Source organism: Misgurnus anguillicaudatus, chromosome 3 (assembly GCF_027580225.2).
Source record: "Misgurnus anguillicaudatus chromosome 3, ASM2758022v2, whole genome shotgun sequence".
Classification (NCBI taxonomy): Eukaryota; Metazoa; Chordata; class Actinopteri; order Cypriniformes; family Cobitidae; genus Misgurnus; species Misgurnus anguillicaudatus.
This window is the reverse complement of record NC_073339.2, coordinates 6,413,542-6,424,878: the sequence shown is the minus strand read 5'-3', so window position 1 is coordinate 6,424,878 and position 11,337 is coordinate 6,413,542. Positions and strand designations below refer to the sequence as shown.

Here is an 11,337-nt window from a genome sequence, read left to right as displayed (position 1 = left end):
AATGTAAACACTGATGGTCAGAGTGACAGTGGTGAGTAACAGAGCTCAGCCTTTTGTTTCATATTATCACCTGTTTCTCTGTGTTTTAAGAATGCTGTGTTGCCATGTCATATTTAACATGAAATGCAGAAAATGTTTAATCACAGTAATCTATTTTACACAGGTAAATCTCAAAAGGATTCATCCGGAAAGGACAACACAAACACTTCTGGTGAGAGTGACAGTGGTGAGTAACAGAGCTCAGCCTTTTGTTTCATATTATCACCTGTTTCTCTGTGTTTTAAGGATGCTGTGTTGCCATGTCATATTTTGCATGAAATGCAGTGTGAATGTTTAATGACAGTAATCTATTTTACACAGGTAAATCTCAAAAGGATTCATCCGGAAAGGACAATGTAAACACTGATGGTCAGAGTGACAGTGGTGAGTAACAGAGCTCAGCCTTTTGTTTCATATTATCACCTGTTTCTCTGTGTTTTAAGAATGCTGTGTTGCCATGTCATATTTAACATGAAATGCAGAAAATGTTTAATCACAGTAATCTATTTTACACAGGTAAATCTCAAAAGGATTCATCTGGAAAGGACAACACAAACACATCTGGTCAGAGTGACAGTGGTAACAGAGCTCAGCCTTTTGTTTCATATTATCACCTGTTTCTCTGTGTTTTAAGGATGCTGTGTTGCCATGTCATATTTTGCATGAAATGCAGTGTGAATGTTTAATCACAGTAATCTATTTTACCCAGGTGAATCTCAAAAGGATTCATCCGGAAAGGACAACACAAACACATCTGGTCAGAGTGACAGTGGTGAGTAACAGAGCTCAAACTTTTGTTTCATGTTATCACCTGTTTCTCTGTGTTTTAAGGATGCTGTGTTGCCATGTCATCATTTAACACAAAATGCAGTGTGAATGTTTAATCACAGTAATCTGTTTTACCCAGGTGAATCTCAAAAGGATTCATCCGGAAAGGAAAATGTAAACACTGATGGTCAAAGTGACGGTGAGTAACAGAGCTTAGCCTTTTGTTTCATATTATCACCTGTTTCTCTGTGTTTTAAGGATGCTGTGTTGCCATGTCATGTTTTGCATAAAATGCAGAACATTTTTAATCACAGTTATCTGTTTTATCCAGGTAAATCTCAAAAGGATTCATCTGGAAAGGACAACACAAACACATCTGGTCAGAGTGACAGTGGTGAGTAACAGAGCTCAGCCTTTTGTTTCATATTATCACCTGTTTCTCTGTATTTTGAGGATGCTGTGTTGCCATGTCATGTTTTGCATAAAATGCAGAACATTTTTAATCACAGTTATCTGTTTTATCCAGGTAAATCTCAAAAGGATTCATCCGGAAAGGACAATACAAACACATCTGGTCAGAGTGACAGTGGTGAGTAACAGAGCTCAACCTTTTGTTTCATATTATCACCTGTTTCTCTGTGTTTTAAGGATGCTGTGTTGCCATGTCATCATTTAACACAAAATGCAGTGTGAATGTTTAATCACAGTAATCTGTTTTACCTAGGTGAATCTCAAAAGGATTCATCCGGAAAGGAAAATGTAAACACTGACGGTCAAAGTGACAGTGGTGAGTAACAGAGCTCAGCCTTTTGTTTCATATTATCACCTGTTTCTCTGTGTTTTAAGGATGCTGTGTTGCCATGTCATATTTTGCATGAAATGCAGTGTGAATGTTTAATGACAGTAATCTATTTTACACAGGTAAATCTCAAAAGGATTCATCCGGAAAGGACAATGTAAACACTGATGGTCAGAGTGACAGTGGTGAGTAACAGAGCTCAGCCTTTTGTTTCATATTATCACCTGTTTCTCTGTGTTTTAAGAATGCTGTGTTGCCATGTCATATTTAACATGAAATGCAGAAAATGTTTAATCACAGTAATCTATTTTACACAGGTAAATCTCAAAAGGATTCATCCGGAAAGGACAACACAAACACTTCTGGTGAGAGTGACAGTGGTGAGTAACAGAGCTCAGCCTTTTGTTTCATATTATCACCTGTTTCTCTGTGTTTTAAGGATGCTGTGTTGCCATGTCATATTTTGCATGAAATGCAGTGTGAATGTTTAATGACAGTAATCTATTTTACACAGGTAAATCTCAAAAGGATTCATCCGGAAAGGACAATGTAAACACTGATGGTCAGAGTGACAGTGGTGAGTAACAGAGCTCAGCCTTTTGTTTCATATTATCACCTGTTTCTCTGTGTTTTAAGAATGCTGTGTTGCCATGTCATATTTAACATGAAATGCAGAAAATGTTTAATCACAGTAATCTATTTTACACAGGTAAATCTCAAAAGGATTCATCTGGAAAGGACAACACAAACACATCTGGTCAGAGTGACAGTGGTGAGTAACAGAGCTCAGCCTTTTGTTTCATATTATCACCTGTTTCTCTGTGTTTTAAGGATGCTGTGTTGCCATGTCATATTTTGCATGAAATGCAGTGTGAATGTTTAATCACAGTAATCTATTTTACCCAGGTGAATCTCAAAAGGATTCATCCGGAAAGGACAACACAAACACATCTGGTCAGAGTGACAGTGGTGAGTAACAGAGCTCAAACTTTTGTTTCATGTTATCACCTGTTTCTCTGTGTTTTAAGGATGCTGTGTTGCCATGTCATCATTTAACACAAAATGCAGTGTGAATGTTTAATCACAGTAATCTGTTTTACCCAGGTGAATCTCAAAAGGATTCATCCGGAAAGGAAAATGTAAACACTGATGGTCAAAGTGACGGTGAGTAACAGAGCTTAGCCTTTTGTTTCATATTATCACCTGTTTCTCTGTGTTTTAAGGATGCTGTGTTGCCATGTCATGTTTTGCATAAAATGCAGAACATTTTTAATCACAGTTATCTGTTTTATCCAGGTAAATCTCAAAAGGATTCATCTGGAAAGGACAACACAAACACATCTGGTCAGAGTGACAGTGGTGAGTAACAGAGCTCAGCCTTTTGTTTCATATTATCACCTGTTTCTCTGTATTTTGAGGATGCTGTGTTGCCATGTCATGTTTTGCATAAAATGCAGAACATTTTTAATCACAGTTATCTGTTTTATCCAGGTAAATCTCAAAAGGATTCATCCGGAAAGGACAATACAAACACATCTGGTCAGAGTGACAGTGGTGAGTAACAGAGCTCAACCTTTTGTTTCATATTATCACCTGTTTCTCTGTGTTTTAAGGATGCTGTGTTGCCATGTCATCATTTAACACGAAATGCAGTGTGAATGTTTAATCACAGTAATCTATTTTACCCAGGTAAATCTCAAAAGGATTCATCTGGAAAGGACAACACAAACACTTCTGGTCAGAATGACAGTGGTGAGTAACAGAGCTCAGCCTTTTGTTTCATATCACCACCTGTTTCTCTGTGTTTTAAGGATGCTGTGTTGCCATGTCGTCAGTTACACACGAAATGCAGTGTGAATGTTTAATCACAGTAATCTATTTTACCCAGGTGAATCTCAAAAGGATTCATCCGGAAAGGACAACACAAACACTTCTGGTCAGAGTGACAGTGGTGAGTAACAGAGCTCAGCCTTTTGTTTCATGTTATCACCTGTTTCTCTCTGTGTTTTAAGGATGCTGTGTTGCCATGTCATGTTTTGCATAAAATGCAGAACATTTTTAATCACAGTTATCTGTTGTATCCAGGTAAATCTCAAAAGGATTCATCCGGAAAGGACAACACAAACACATCTGGTCAGAGTGACAGTGGTGAGTAACAGAGCTCAAACTTTTGTTTCATGTTATCACCTGTTTCTCTGTGTTTTAAGGATGCTGTGTTGCCATGTCATATTTAACATGAAATGCAGAAAATGTTTAATCACAGTAATCTATTTTACACAGGTAAATCTCAAAAGGATTCATCTGGAAAGGACAACACAAACACATCTGGTCAGAGTGACAGTGGTAACAGAGCTCAGCCTTTTGTTTCATATTATCACCTGTTTCTCTGTGTTTTAAGGATGCTGTGTTGCCATGTCATATTTTGCATGAAATGCAGTGTGAATGTTTAATCACAGTAATCTATTTTACCCAGGTGAATCTCAAAAGGATTCATCTGGAAAGGACAACACAAACACATCTGGTCAGAGTGACAGTGGTGAGTAACAGAGCTCAAACTTTTGTTTCATGTTATCACCTGTTTCTCTGTGTTTTAAGGATGCTGTGTTGCCATGTCATCATTTAACACAAAATGCAGTGTGAATGTTTAATCACAGTAATCTGTTTTACCCAGGTGAATCTCAAAAGGATTCATCCGGAAAGGAAAATGTAAACACTGATGGTCAAAGTGACGGTGAGTAACAGAGCTTAGCCTTTTGTTTCATATTATCACCTGTTTCTCTGTGTTTTAAGGATGCTGTGTTGCCATGTCATGTTTTGCATGAAATGCAGTGTGAATGTTTAATCACAGTTATCTGTTTTATCCAGGTAAATCTCAAAAGGATTCATCCGGAAAGGACAATACAAACACATCTGGTCAGAGTGACAGTGGTGAGTAACAGAGCTCAGCCTTTTGTTTCATATTATCACCTGTTTCTCTGTGTTTTAAGGATGCTGTGTTGCCATGTCATATTTTGCATGAAATGCAGTGTGAATGTTTAATGACAGTAATCTATTTTACACAGGTAAATCTCAAAAGGATTCATCCGGAAAGGACAACACAAACACTTCTGGTGAGAGTGACAGTGGTGAGTAACAGAGCTCAACCTTTTGTTTCATATTATCACCTGTTTCTCTGTGTTTTAAGGATGCTGTGTTGCCATGTCGTCATTTAACACAAAATTCAGTGTGAATGTTTAATCGCAGTAATCTGTTTTACCTAGGTGAATCTCAAAAGGATTCATCCGGAAATGAAAATGTAAACACTTCTGGTCAGAGTGACAGTGGTGAGTAACAGAGCTCAGCCTTTTGTTTCATATTATCACCTGTTTCTCTGTGTTTTAAGGATGCTTTGTTGCCATGTCATATTTTGCATAAAATGCAGTGTAAATGTTTAATCACAGTAATCTATTTTACACAGGTAAATCTCAAAAGGATTCATCCGGAAAGGACAACACAAACACTGATGGTCAGAGTGACAGTGGTGAGTAACAGAGCTCAACCTTTTGTTTCATATTATCACCTGGTTCTCTGTGGTTTAAGGATGCTGTGTTGCCATGTCATATTTTGCAGAAATGCAGAAAATGTTTAACCACATTTATCTGTTTTACACAGGTAAATCTCAAAAGGATTCATCTGGAAAGGACAATGTAAATACTGCTAGTCAGAGTGACAGTGGTGAGTAACAGAGCTCAGCCTTTTGTTTCATATCATCACGACCTGTTTCTCTGTGTTTTAAGGATGCTGTGTTGCCATGTCAAATTTTGCATGAAATGCATTACATATGTTTAACACACATTTATCTGTTTTACACAGGTAAATCTCAAAAGGATTCATCCGGAAAGGACAACACAAACCTATCTGGTCAGAGTGACAGTGGTGAGTAACAAAGCTTAGCCTTTTGTTTCATATTCTTTTCTCTGATTCTTTCTGCATTTTCAGAGCAAAACACTGCATTGTTTGTTTGTGATATGATGCTGGTAAGAGATTACCTTGATTTCCTTGCTTTTCTGTTCACCTCAAGCCCAACGTACCACATTAAGGCCCATTGTCAAGACCACCACAAAGAGTCGCAACAACCCAACTCAAAAACCCAACAACCCAACTCAGAAATCCAAAAACCCAACTCAGAAACCCAACAACCCAACTCAAAAACCCAACAACCCAACTCAGAAACCTAAGGCACCTCAGACAACTACTGCAAAGAATAAAGGAAATGGAAAATCATAAATGTTTGTGAATGTTAAGCACAATGTTAAGCATCTATATGTTTTCATTGCTTTATTTTATCAGTTTCTGTCTTTTGTTTCTACATTTTGTCAATGCAAAATTATTTTTATTAATTTTTGTATAGGCCAATAGGTTGATGACCAATATTTATTATATACTTTCTTAACATTAAGATTTTTGTTTAAAATGTATTTAGATGTGCACATTAATGGATTGGAATAAGTTTAAGTTAATTGGGTTATTTAAAACTTTGACTTTTTAAAAATGGTGTAAAAGAGGCAATCCAACTTAATTTTGAAGATTTTTGAAGATTTTTTGGGCGCTTAGGTACAACCTTATATTCTTGTAGTAGTTGTATTTATGTCTAAATATTTGGGGTATTTCTGTGGGGTCAATGGGGGTGTTCTTATACCTAAACTATGCTACTGTATAATGCTTGATGCTCCATATTTATCTTAATTATGCATAATTATGTTTGTTGACTATTGATAATAAAAAAGAATTATTCATCATTCAGATAATGTGTTTGGCACAAAACATTTTTTTCTACAAAAGTAATTTCAAGCATTTAAATATGCACCTTCAGATGCAAAGATTTTAAAGATTATGTAACACATTTCATTCAAGTACTCCTAAAAATGTGTACTTCAGGTTATCCCAGCTTAATGCAGACAGCTTACTCATTTTAGGAAGGAAGCTCACACACCTCCCACACACATTCTTTTTTAATTAAACATACATTATATTTGTTATTTTTTTGTTTTGGCTTCGTCATGCAGATTAGCTCTTTTAACAGTTGGTCGGCTAGCTAAGTGCTATGCTCATGCAACGGTTGACACCTAAATAATTGAAATCACACTTTTTACCTTATTAAGCAGGGGTACTATTAAATGTCTAGTTGGAGGATCAGGATTCGCTCTGTCATTCTTTTGCATCACCTTTACAGTCTCTTCTTCAATCACTTCAGTTATGTGAACCGCCAATAAAGAAAGTAGAAGTCTCTTCAGACTCAGACCTTGTGAAAAAATTGTTGAACCTGACCTTTCTAACTCGCAAACAGCGACGGGTCCACACATCATTTTAAACATCATCCTTTTTATTTACATCATACGTGACAGATTATATAAAAGCAGAACAATACTCACAGCAAATGAAGATCTTCCTCCGTCTGTTTCATTAACGCAGCTGACAGCAAGAGACGAATGACGTGACATCACAGACTGCTCTTCAGTTACTCACATCTCATCCAAAAGTTGCTAGTCATTTGCATAAAATAATACCTTTTAAACTTCCTTAGTGAACTCAGTTACTCGCATTCCTTGTAACTTTACATCCTTTCACTGACTTTTTTCCATATTGTTGCCTCAGCTAGAATGTCGGTTCGAGCCCCGGCTAGGTCACGTGGCCTTTCTGTATGGAGTTTACGTGTCAGCCAGACCAACAGACCAACTGTGTCCAAAAGAACCCAAATTCTCTACATTAGTTAACTAATATCCACTTAAATGAGTGAATAAAAACGAATTCGGACACTAAGCGCCGAAAATGCTGCGGGTGCCACCTTGTGTCGAGACGCGGGAGTTCATTGGCACGAGCCTTACAGAAGGGGTAGTGGCGCGCTTACACGGCTGGCCTGAAATAAACTTTACATTGTAGGCTGTTAGTTAATATATACATAATTTATCCTTTGTAAACATTAATTTTACACAGTGATACAGGTTATATACTGTATGATATCTGAGCAATTTACTTGTCATTTACTTTGCTTGTTATCAGACATAAACTAAAGGACTATATTGTTACTGATTATGTTTTCTGTAGCATTTTAACTTTTGTTTGTATTAAAATCATGAACATTACAGTGTACATTTTAAAGTAAATGTTGTCTAAGAGAAACAGTTCAGATATTTGTGTGAACTTTTTTCATGTGGATGTACTGATAGTCTGCCCTTACGAAAGTTAACCATGTTTTTCTTTTGTTAATAACCATGTATTATATTGTATTGGATACTTTTAGCAAAACCATGGTTAATTGTTGTAAAGATAAACTTACAGAGTGAAAATAAGTTGCTAAAAATAAGAGATTTTTATTTTTACAGATGATTTTGCTTTTTATTTCTGGAATGAGTATATTGTTATTACACTGCAAAAATAATTTTCAAGAAAAAAAATCTTAGTATTTTTGTCTTGTTTTCAGTAAAAATATAAAAAAAATTCTTAAATTAAGAAGCTTTTTCTTGATGAGCAAACGACCCAAGAAAATAATATATCTATCTCTCTCTCTCTCTCTCTCTCTCTCTCTCTCTCTCTCTCTCTCTCTCTCTCTCTCTCTCTCTCTATATATATATATATATATATATATATATATAATGTATTTTAAGAAAAATCTATTATTTTAATAAACTATTTTTCTTTGAAAAACCGGTCTTTAAAGTACTTCAGGTTATCCCAGTTTAAACGTCACTGCTACTTAATGCAGACAGCTTACTCATTTTAGGAAGTAAGCTCACAGACCTCCCACACACATTCTTTTTTTATTAAACATACATTATATATATGTTGTTTTTTGCTTTGGCCTCATTCAGTTTCAGTAACGCAGCTGACAGCAAGAGACGTTTAGTCAGTTAGTCGCATCGCATCCAGAAGTTGCTAGTCATTTGCATAAAATAATACCTTTCAAATGTCCTTAGTATACTCCGTTACTCGCTTTCCTTGACATGAATGAGCATTATCGATTATCGTTACACCCTTTCACTACTTTTTTTACCGTGTCACGACCACTGTTGCCTCAGCTAGGATAACCCTGTCCCAAATGGCACACTCCGGACTTATGGACGTCCTCATAGTCCACACTTTGATGACACCATGTAGTGCAGACCCCTTGACGTGAGTCCACGAGGGAGCGCCAGGGTTGTGTTTTGGAACACACTCAAGCATCACGCCGGAAAAAGAAGGGAAGTTGCCCATCAGGGTGAACTCCTCCCTTCCGTCATCTGATTGCTCTTTTCCAAGGACTTCTGAGTTGGTAAAGTGCACGAAGCCTGCTGCAGTGTGGGCTTGGCCAAAGACTGCATCAAGGGTGCAAAGGGGGCGCTAATGAGCACACTTCAAAGTATAAAAATGACAGATGGGACAACCTACGGACTCGTAGACTGAGCGAGCACGCGCACTTTAGTAGTGGCGCACGTTGCCACGATTACACAGCTGGCCTATAGTTAACTACCCATTTGTAGGCTAAAGTGATCAGAAGTTCACTTTAGCATAGCATAGGCTAAAGTGATTCTCAATGTCAAGGAAGGATCCTTGGAAGCCAGAATTTCGAGGATGCTACGTCATCGACATCCGTCAAAGGACTGTTCCAGTGTTGACGATCCTCGGAATTTCAACCAAGTACTGAGTCCTTTGTTCGAAAATTATCCCATATACAGGAAAGGCTGCATATGATATGTGTATCCTTTGCGCTCTTTGTGCTCTCAAATCACCCACAATCCTATGCACGCAGCACCGAAAGCAGACTTTTTCACTGATTTAATGAGGCAATGACGTGCACTTGCTAGCCTGTTCCACTTACGTGTTCTCTGAATGCTAAAAAACAGCCTCGCCTACCATCTGAAGGAAGTGACTTGGAAAGACCAGTCCTGCCAAGGAAGTATCCTTGACATTGAGAAACACCTAGTGAGTACATAATAGAGACAGAGCGCAGTTATGCAAATTTGAAAACCACGCCCACCGGGGGGAATGCAATCCAACCATCTCCATTGACTTTGTATTGCGAGAAGCCGCCTCCTTGTCATTTCTGGCTTATAACAAAAAACTGAATAATGCCTAAAAGCTGCTGTGTGACAATATGTACAGCTAACAAGCCAAAGAACCCAGAAATAAGTTTTTATAAGCTGTCGAGCAGTAAAACCCAGTCTTTAAGGAAAATAAAGTGAATCGCCGACTACGTTTCCCCCTAGTGGACGCAGTTCTACTAATAGAAGTACTATGAAAAGTTGCCTGTATCCATTTTTGTGTCTTTAAACGCTCGTTTTTTGGGGTCGACAGCTTATAAAAACTTTTACAGATTAAATTTAAAAACAGAATAATACCTAAAAGCTGCTGTGTGACAAGGTGTACATCTAACACGGCAAAAAAAAAAAAAAAGTTTTTTTAAGTTGTCGACTTCAAAAAACGAGCGTTTAAAGACACAGAAATGGAAACAGGCAACTTTTCATAGCTCTCCTATTAGTAAAACTGCGTCCACTATAGGGGGAAACGTAGTCGGTGGTCCACTTTATTCTCCTAAAAGACTGGGTTTTACGGCTCGACAGCTTATAAAAACTTATTTCTGGGTTCTTTGGCTTGTTAGCTGTACATATTGTCACACAGCAGCTTTTAGGCATTATTCAGTTTTTTGTTATAAGCCAGAAATGACAAGGAGGCGGCTTCTCGCAATACAAAGTCAATGGAGACGGTTGGATTGCTTTCCCCCCCGGTGGGCGTGGTTTTCATGTTATGACGCGCTGCGCTCTGTCTCTATGGCTACCGTAGTTGCAACAAGCATTTGGAAAAGCGAGGTGCTAGAGAGGACTATTCGTTTGAATCCAAAATACAATTTCATCACTAGACGGAGGAAAATCCTACTTACTCTACTTTTAATGTATACATAATTTATACTTTGTAAACATTACAAATGTTTTACACAGTGATCCAGGTTAGATGAGAAAACATTTCTTGAATTAAAAAAGTAAACTTATTTCAAGATTTTTTTTTGTATTACATTGGCAGATTTTTTGCTTTGTTTTAGGCACTAATTTACTTAAAGCTATTTGTTTTTGGTTTAAAAACTAGATTTACATCTTAATTTAGGAATTTTTAAATATTTTTACTAAAACAAGACAAAAATACTAAGAAAGTTATTTTTTGCAGTGTATATGCCCTAATATAACTACACTCTAAAAATGGCTGGGTTATTTTTGACCCATAATAAGTAAATATTGGACAGAACACGTGCTGGGTTAAAAATTGAACCAATGCTGGGTTATTTTAACCCAACTGCTGGGTTATTATTATACCCCATGGATGCATACTAACAACCCAACATTGGGTCATTTTTAACCCAGCACGTGTTCTGTCCAATATTTACCCATTATGGGTCATTTTTAACCCAGCCATTTTTAGAGTGTAAGGCCTAGTCCTGGATTAACTAAACCCTGTCAGGGAAACCGCCCCATAGATGTGTGTTAATTCATCAAACCTGTTTTTCCATCTAAGAATCCAGTCAGAAATATAGTGAGATAGAAGGTGTGGCTGTAGATATGGACAGATACAGTTTTAGTACAAATATCGAGATTTATCAAATATCAGATTTCTTTGCTTGTTTTAATCACAAATTCGCTTAAATTGTATATATTTTTGTCTAAAATCTAAACTTATTTAGGAAATTTGAGATATGTTTTATACTCTATGATTAAAATTCCAATGTC

At 37.0% G+C, this 11,337-nt stretch overlaps 1 long non-coding RNA gene across 1 annotated transcript; it reads left to right on the top strand.

Moving 5' to 3' along the window:
- Window positions 1–5,251: 5,251 nt before the first annotated feature.
- On the top strand, window positions 5,252–6,349 carry LOC129443999 (uncharacterized). The gene is made up of 3 exons (XR_008644266.2): window positions 5,252–5,320; window positions 5,459–5,521; window positions 5,667–6,349. It is a non-coding gene; the product is annotated as an uncharacterized lncRNA (long non-coding RNA).
- The last annotated feature ends 4,988 nt before the right edge of the window (window positions 6,350–11,337 follow it).